The 9,363-nt window shown below is 39.4% G+C and overlaps 1 long non-coding RNA gene across 1 annotated transcript in view; it reads left to right on the forward strand.

Moving 5' to 3' along the window:
* LOC148044493 (uncharacterized) overlaps nucleotides 1–9,363 on the forward strand; it is a 1,189,713-nt gene that overhangs the window by 623,284 nt on the left and 557,066 nt on the right. The gene's annotated exons all lie outside the window — the stretch shown is intronic.

Consider the following 9,363-nt stretch of genomic DNA (forward strand, 5'->3'; position numbering starts at 1 on the left):
CTACCGGTAGTGGCTATGCATTGAAAATGCTCTGGTCTGGTTTCCTGCAAGAATCAGCCATTTCACCCCCAGTTCCAGCAACCACAATCCCTATTTCTAGGCTTCGGACCAAGAAAATAATTGCTTTGGTGTTCCATCACAGGATGTACCAAAGAAAACTGTGTCTGCTCAGTTGTCCATGACCTTGATCTTCAGAAGCATACCCAGGGAACATGGGTGAGGTTAAAGATGTAAAAGTGACATTCCAAGAAGTCTATTTCTATAGTTTCGATATACACTGTGTATTTCTGTTTTACGCATTGTTCACCACCAGGAATCCATATAAATCTGCATAATATGAGTAAGGGTGTAAGTAAATGGGTAAGGGTGAATGGTCAGGAAAAATTCATTAAAAGCTTCTTTGAGTCCCTCAACTAATAATCACCTCATTCTAATCTTTTTTTGTAGGGCTTCAGCAATTTATGCTAGGGACATGTTTTATTGCAAATAAAAATCGTCTAAACGTTCCATGGGGCTGAGCTAAAATTAAATTGCTAATCGTGGCACAGCATAGGAAAAATGGCAGAAATCCTTGGAGAAGTAAAGCAAAATATACATTGCTAAGTAAATCATTACTTGGCTCTTGTGAAAGTTCTTCCTCTCAAAAATTCACTCCCTTGGCAGGGGATTAATATATTTTTTTTAACTGTATAATGAAATAGCACAAGGGCAATTTCTGAACATGGCACTATATAAGTAAAAAAGAACAAAAGGCTTAAGGATGCACAGGGGGCTGAGATCATATTAGTATCTACTATTTGTTTTAGAGATTGCCTTCAACATAAAATGTATGACATATTTTTAACCATTTGTATATGACATTATAGAATTGGATGGTCCCTCAAATCCAACATAATTCAAATAAGTGTATTCCCAAGAGTTGATTGTTTAAACTTTGTTTGAACAGATACCACACAGGACAGCTCTCCATCTCCCTAGGTTATTATTGGTTCCTCTGATGATGAATTACTATTGCTAGTGAAAATAAATTAACCTTTAAGTATTTGCTGGGCTTTTATTCCATTCTCTTCTGTGGATACTATTCTGGGAAAAGAAAAGAAAAAAGCTTAACTAGTCAGACAAAAAAAAAATTCTAAACTTGTATTTTGGATATAGATGTCACCATCTCATAATCCTGCATTTTCTTGTCAGGCATCTCACCTGTTCTTAGGCTGCAGAAGGATTACTTCAGAGGAGGACCTTCCCTTCAAAATTAGCAATAGCAATAGCGGTTCGACTTATATAACGCTTCATAGGGCTTTCAGCCCTCTCTAAGCGGTTTACAGAATCAGCATATCGCCCCCATAGTCTGGGTCCTCATTTCACCCACCTTGGAAGGATGGAAAACTGAGTCAACCTTGAGCCAGTGAGATTAGAACCGCTGAACTGCAGATAGCAGTCAGCTGAAGTGGCCTGCAGTACAGCACTCTAACCACTGCACCACCTCGGCTCTCTCTTTCCATCTCACATACCCTTACATAGTATTTGGAAGATTTATTAAATGTCCTGAAAGAATATAAGCTTAGGTTAATAGAATGTAGCTGGTTCTGTTAGGATTTGCATAGACTTAGATGTTTTAATTATTATTTTTAAGTGTACATATCTGATGTGCAACCATACCATTCCTAGAGTTACAAGTACTCTTAAAATATAGCCAGCTTATTACACCCTTCATAAGCCCTAGTTTCATTTATCTCTGAAAGTATACTACTTGCGTTCTTAATCTTTTCCTTTGAAGTAAAGGAAATTGGAAGGGGAAAAAAAGAATACTTATAAAAGAGTCATAATAGGCAAATAAAATGACTTTCATTGATTCCATCCATTTGGGTGCAGTCCTGGGTTTTGTTCATGAACCTTATTTCAAAAGATATTGAAATTCATAATAATCAAATCCTGGTGTTAAACCGCTGATGGGCAATTGTTATGAGCAATTGTGGTTTTTTAATTATTCTGTAAATTAAAAAGCAGTACTCATTCATCCATCCCTATGTGATCTTGTCAGTGCAAGATACGCTATTGTGCAAAAAAAAAAAAAAAAACCCAACATATCAGCAGGCCAAAAATTGGAGATGGGATCAAGATGAATTTTGAAACTACTAATAGAAAATTACTGAGAGGATTGTCTAGGTTGAATATCAGGGCTGCAGTAAACCCTAAGGAGCAGCAAAAGAAGATGAAAATTGCATACTGGATTTTTGCAACTCTGATATGATAACCCTTAGGACCGACTAATAAAGGCTAATCAACTGTTTAACTGTTTTCTACACTAATTGTGGAAGGAGGAAATTATGTTTTCCTCTGTGTTGAGATTAGATTTCACTTATCAAATCTTGGGTCACTGTGGAAAAGGAAGTGAACTTGCCCTTCATTTCAAACAATAAAATATATTATTGAATAAGAGTTGTACATATGCCTGATTGCACACACAGGGACACAAATATATACCTAGACATCCCAAGCTAAATGTGAAAGCATCTCTCAGCATTCTGTTCTTTCAAATTCTAAGGCTTCTAAGATACAACAATTAATTGAGCTTAGCCACAGGATTAAATTAATAAATTAATCAGCCAAAATTGTCATCAATTAACCAGCAGGTGTCCAATTTTCAGTATGAGGATAGGTGATTTTAATTCAAGGGCATAAGGAATTAAGGCCATACACTCTGCCTTTTGTTCTGCTATAGTAGCTAAATGAAGTATTGAAGCTTACCTTTTTGAATGGACTTATACAATTTCTTTCATAATTTTTACAAAGACATCTGGAGTATTTTATATTTGCAATGCACACATTTATCTACATTTTTAAAATGAATTAATTAGCTGTACGCTGTCACGTAGACAACGAGAATGAAATTCCTTTATCACATTCATTCTGAATTTAAGGCTTATCACCGGTTAAGTTAAACAAGAGATATATAACTGTACTGGCAATAAAAAAAGAACAACAATGGAAAACCTCCAACAATGAAACCCGTTTAGACTTGGGGGAGAAGGAACATCATATTATTATAAAATGTATTGCAATGTTAGTATAGAATTGCTAGGGCTCATGACAAAATCAACTGAGATTTAAAGAGGTTTCCCTATTGTTTATTGCAAAGGTACTTATTTGGCAGTGGTGCTTGCTTTCTTATTGACTAATCTTTCTACATTCTGTGTACATGTGCATTCTTTCTCTAAACTACAGCCTCCTTAAAAGCAGCAGAACAAATGCAAGTATGGAGCCATACCATGAATGAAGACAAGAGGTTATATTCAGAGGTTCCTATGTATATATCTGAAAATTGCCCTATAGAAAATGGTTGCATTGGAGCTTATTAATTTAAAAGATTCAGATCTGCAGAACTGATGTGAGGAATTGCAGTTATAAATGGCTAATCTATATATTCCATTTGCCCTTTATCTGAACACAGCACCAGAATTGATCAGGTAGGAACAGAGGGGAGGGAGTAGATCAAGCTGAAATAATCACAGAAGATTGGAGAAACGGATTTAAATCTAGGATTAATACTCATTTGTGCTTTTCTTTTTAATGCAAGTTTCTTCCATTGTTTTTTTCTCCCCCAGCTTTCTTCTCTTAAAATCCTAAAATGTAGGTGGAATAATGACTAAGTTTGATTTAGATACAACACTCCTGAGGGTCCTAAACAAAACAGAAAACAGGGACTTAAAATATCTTTTCTATCCACCGTGCCTTCTCTGCTATTGTTATAAAAATGATTTCCAGTGAAGCAAGCAAAGCATTTTATGTAACAAACCATTATTTGGCTTTAAATGTGAATTAGTTGCTGCTGAACTGTACCAGTTCCACTTACACTGTTGTGGAAAAGACAAATATAAAAAGGCAATTAAATTTGATGAATAATTGATTTAGTCGATACTATTCGTTTGTATTTTTATTTAAGCGCTCACTTAGAACTTGTTCTCCAAATTGGAAAATGATTAAAAGTCAAAGTGTTTCAAAATGTAAATATTGATGTACTGTATGTATGTATATTTCTGTGAACGGTACAATATATTATTGTATGTATGTATGTGTGTATGTCTGTACATACATACATACACACACACACACACACACACATACATACAATAACTGTTGTTTTATTGTATTATTGTGGAGATAATTGCAAACTCTTTGCTATTTAATGATAATACAGTTTGTGACTGATAATGCTTCCCCTAGAGCTGTGCAACACTTCAGATTTCAAGGGGACCAAATGATTTGGTTCAAGTGGCAATTGTAGTACCTGCCTGCTATTCTTAAACTTAGTGTGTCTTGTCCTAGTGTGAAAGAATGTACATCAACCTTTAGATTAGAGAAGGAATGAATGAACTGTTCAGAGGGAATTTTAAGAAGAGATTACTCGGTTCTGAGAAAGAGTACGGTGTGGAAAAGAAACTCAAAATAATTCCACCTTGATTTTCTTTAGTATGAGGCAGAGAAATGCATAAAGAGGCTATCAAGACGGATGCTAAAGTAATAAACAATGCTGGGATTCCAAGGAGGGCTCTTTATTATAGTACGGTAGAATTATAATAGGATTCCTTAACCTTGACAATCCCCAGATGTACAGAGTTCAATTCCCAGAATTACCCAGCCAGCACAGCCACTACTGACAATTCTGCGAGCCCGCATATCTGGAAGCCAGCCACGTTGAGAATACTGTAGTAGAATAAGAGTTTTCCTGCCTTCCTTCCTTTTTTTTTGTTTTTGTTTTTACAATATTGGGTACACAGACCATGCAGCTAATTTTGACTGGAGGGGATAGATCCAAATGTCACCCTCCCTTGTTTAATTTCTATTTCTGTTCTAATGGGACTAATCCACAGAAATAGAACTCTTTGTATCAGAAGTGCAAAGGTATAGATGCATTACTTGAGGCATTGGAACTTGCCTACATCTGTCTATTTCAGGAAAAAAAAATATTCCTCTATGCCGGTATGGTGATGGTGAAGAAAGGAGAGGCACTATTCTCTAATTTCAAACATATTAACTTTGGACCCTCGTGTCTTTACAGATTCTTGTTGTTAAAATATAATGGCAAATGATAGCTTTGTTTACTGTCAAAAGAGACCTCAAAACAACAATATTATAATGGGCAGGAGATAGTGGATGAACAGAGAACCGAAGAAATGCCCGCATGCAATGCTCACTGAAGAGGGGAATGGGGGTTAGAAATTGGGCAGAGCCAATATAAAGAAATCAAGGAACATCTAAATTGCTTTGCCAGCTAGGTAGGATGGCTGGTATATTGTAGTGGGTTGGTTTCAGTGGTGGGTTTCAAAAAATTTTCGAACCTACTCTGTGGGTGTGGCCTCCTTTGTGGGAGTGGCTTGCCGGCCATGTGACCTGGTGGGAGTGGCTTGCCAGCCATGTGTTTTCTTTCTTTCTTTCTTTCTTTCTTTCTTTCTTTCTTTCTTTCTTTCTTTCTTTCTTTCTTTCTCTCTCTCTCTCTCTCTTTCCTTCCTTTTGTATCTCTGTCCCTTTTTCCTTTGTGGGAGTGGCTTGCCAGCCATGTGACCTGGTGGGAGTGGCTTGCCAGCCATGTGTTTTCTTTCTTTCTTTCTTTCTTTCTTTCTTTCTTTCTTTCTTTCTTTCTTTCTTTCTTTCTTTCTCTCTCTCTCTCTTTCTTTCTCTCTCTCTTTCCTTCCTTTTGTATCTCTGTCCCTTTTTCCTTTTTTCTTTCATCTCTCATTTTTTCTTTCTTTTTTTCTTTTTCTTTTTCTTTATTTCTTTCTTCCTTTCTTTCTCTTTCTTTTTCTCTCTCTCTGTGAGTCTGTCTGTCTGTCAGTCTGTGTGTGTGTGTGTGTGTGTGTGTGTGTGTGTCAGTGGTGGGTTTCAAAAAATTTTGGAACCTCTTCTGTAGGTGTGGCCTGCTTTCTGGTGGAACCTCTTCTAACCGGTTCAGTAGATTTGACGAACCGGTTCTACCGAACTGGTGCGAACTGGTAGGAACCCACCTCTGGTTGGTTTGAAATAAAACACTTAAAAAGGACAAATAGAATAGATGCAGCTCCACAAGGAATAAAAAAAAGAGACGTTAAAAAAAAGGGCTTGTCTCCATGTCATCTATCCTGTACAGAATATAGAGAAAAGCTTTTAACAAACCATTTAAAAAAATATATTCTATCATCTGGGCTCAAATGGTTTTTACTCCTGATTATTAAAGAGATTGTGGTTCTCTGCCTTTATTCTCTGTTCAGGCCCACTGAGATTTGCTGAAAACTTTTGGCTCAACACTTATAATCAACAGTTCAAAATTAGCCTTGCCAGTATGCAAACTGACAGGCTGAGCACCTCCCTCTCCAGCTGTGACTCCCCATCCGCTTCAACAGCAATTAGAAATGGAAAAAAAAAATCCCCATTGGCTCAAAGGCAAAGATTTTCCCCCAAGTGTTAAGTGATGCAGGAGAGAAGGTAGAGGAAGGGCAATTTCTTTTTTCCTGGCCCAACACTGTAGTGGTCACTTGTATGCCCATCAGAGGTGGGTTCCTACCAGTTCGCACCTATTCGGTAGAACCGGTTCGTCAAATCTACCGAACCGGTTAGAAGAGGTTCCACCAGTGAGCCCAGAAAGCAGGCCACACCTACAGAAGAGGTTCCAAATTTTTTTTAAAACCCACCACTGGTCCTTGGATATTATTCTACACTATCATGCTCCTATTTATAAAACTCAGTGCCTCTGTGAAAGGTAAGGATGACTACTGCGTTTGTGGTGCAATCAGAACATTGCGTGTGTTGAAGTTGTTTTAACGCAAACCAAAGATGCCTTTTAAAAAAACAAGTTTACATCATATTCTTATGCATGCCAGTGCTGTGTGGGAGGTAATTTAAGGTGGTTCTGACAAGCGTCGTCGGCATCTTCATAGCCGGTCACATGGGTGGCAAGCCACTCCCATCCGGTCACATGGGCGGCAAGCCACTCCCACAAAGGAGGCCACACCCACAGAGTAGGTTCGAACAATTTTTGAAACCCACCACTGATGCCCATGGATCTGAAACGAGATTAGTCACTGCTTTTTATAGTAGGATTTGACTTCAAGGAATTTAAGAAGTAAAATCACAGTGAGTGTCAGTGCCTTTAACAATTCAAGCTATTGCTAATGAAGTAGAAAAAAAAGCCAACTGGAGGATATGACAAATGAGCAACACTAGTTCTGTGACTCCGTCTGGTCTAGTGGTGGGTTTCCAAATTTTTTACTACCGGTTTGCTTGCATGCTATTGTGCGCTATCATGCGCGCGCACACACACACAAATTCTACACATGCACAGAAGTTTGTGTGGATGCACAGAAGCTTCTGGGTGTGTGGGCGGAGCCTACCACCACCACTACTATTGGTTTGCCCGATTGAGGCTGAACTGGGAGCAACCCACCTCTGGTCTGGTCACACAATAAAGTGAAATGTACAAGGCCCTACTAGCTTGCCCTGGTTCACTGACAAATGCATGCATGTCAAAAGCGCGCCGACAAAACCGTGACAAGAAAACAGCGAGGTCGAAATCGCGCACACAGAAGCGCACCGATAAATGCGCGCCGATGAAAGTGTGCCATCAACAAACAATGCGAAAACAAGGTAATAACCCTAACCCTAACCCTTACTTTAACCCTAATCGTGCTTTTGTGGGTGCGGTTTTGTCGGCGCTCTTTTGTGGGAGCGCTTTCGACCTTGCTGTTTTCCCTCCGCGGTTTTGTCGGCGCACTTTTGACGTGCACGCAATTGACGGGTCACGGCTTGCCCCACCTCTGTCCCAGTTCCCTTTGCCCACCTGTAGACATCTTCAGAAGGAGTGTTCTCATTCCTTGCTGTACAAGGTGCCTATATTGAAAGACAGGCATATAACTGAGGGATGTATGTATGAATAGAAAAAAAAACTGCTTTCTCTACTTGAATTTTTTTAATAGGACATGAAACTCCACTTCTTAGTTGCATAACTTGCTTGTATTTATTTATTTTTGCATTTATTCTACATCTATGCATGTTATATGTGGGGGGGATTTCTAATATAACTGAGCAAAATGCAAATTTATTTATCCAATTTCAAGGCTGCCTGACTTCTGAATGACTCTGGGAAGCTTAGAATTAAAAAGTTCAACCATATACAGCTAGAGGCTGTGTTCATAATAGCCCTTTTCTGTAAATTCTCTGAATTTTATACTGAAGCTTGCCATCCTAATCTTATCCATGGGTGCTTAAGTTTATTCCCATACTTATTATTTATTCACTGTATGCAAATGCATCCTTACGAACCTGGCCAGAGACACCAGATGGAGTGGAGTATTGCTTTAATAAATCAATCAATATCCATAAACCTTGCCCCACTCCAACTTTATACAATGTCTATTGATATCCACCTATGCACACACAGTTCTCTTGGCCCATACATGGTTCAACCCACTGTGGTCCTTCCAGCTCCCTCTTACAGACTGGTTATGCTGATGCTCCCCCTGCCCACCCCACCATCTTTCCATATAGTTAGGAAGATGAATATGTTCAGCTGCTGCTTTGTAACTCTGCCTGGCAGCAGCTGGCCTGGGAGAGGAGTTAATGGGCAAACATCTGGCATAGCTCTTCCTAATGACTGCAGCACTGCCTGTTAAACAAGCACACCCCAGAATTGCAACTCTGATGCTTTGCTATTACCACGCTGGTCTCCTGCAACAAAAGAAGAGGTTGTGGGCAGCTGAAGAAAATCAGCTGGGGAGGGAGCAATACATTTCCCCCTTATTCTCTCTCTTCCTAAGTCAGGAATTTATTCAGAAGAATGTGAAATGCTGCCCCAGGGCTCAAAATACGAGGATGGAGCCAAGCCAAAACCGTAGAATTTTATCCAAATCCAGTCCCCAACGGGATGCGGATGAAAAAGCTAACGTGCTGTGGAGGAATACAGTTGATTTTTGTGTGTTTTTGTATACCTACTTTTCTGTATATAATAAATAGAAAAGATTTTGCTTATAGATTATTTTAGGTATTCACATTTATCGTGTTGAAAGCCAACAAGATAGATTTTTGTCTGGTGACCCAAAACCCAAAGATTTTCAGGTGATACGTAGTACCCCTGGAAACAACTTTCTGGTGATAGAATCGGGTGGGTTTCAGGTGGTTCGCGGTTGGTCGGCGAACCCGGAAGTAAGTAACTTCCGGGAACGCCGAAGGGTCCACCCGCCCGCCCGCGTTTTTTACCCGGTTTTGACGAGTTCTGCGCTTCCACGCATGCGCATGACGCATACAGCACCTGCGCGATCCTCCAGGAGCAGCTGGAGCATCGCACAGACGCTAGTACACATGCATGCACTGCGCGCGTGCACGAGGACGCCGCCA

Source organism: Thamnophis sirtalis, unplaced genomic scaffold (genome assembly GCF_051295495.1).
Source record: "Thamnophis sirtalis isolate CommonGarterSnake01/CBP01778 unplaced genomic scaffold, rThaSir2_p1.2 scaffold_8, whole genome shotgun sequence".
NCBI classification, from domain to species: Eukaryota; Metazoa; Chordata; class Lepidosauria; order Squamata; family Natricidae; genus Thamnophis; species Thamnophis sirtalis.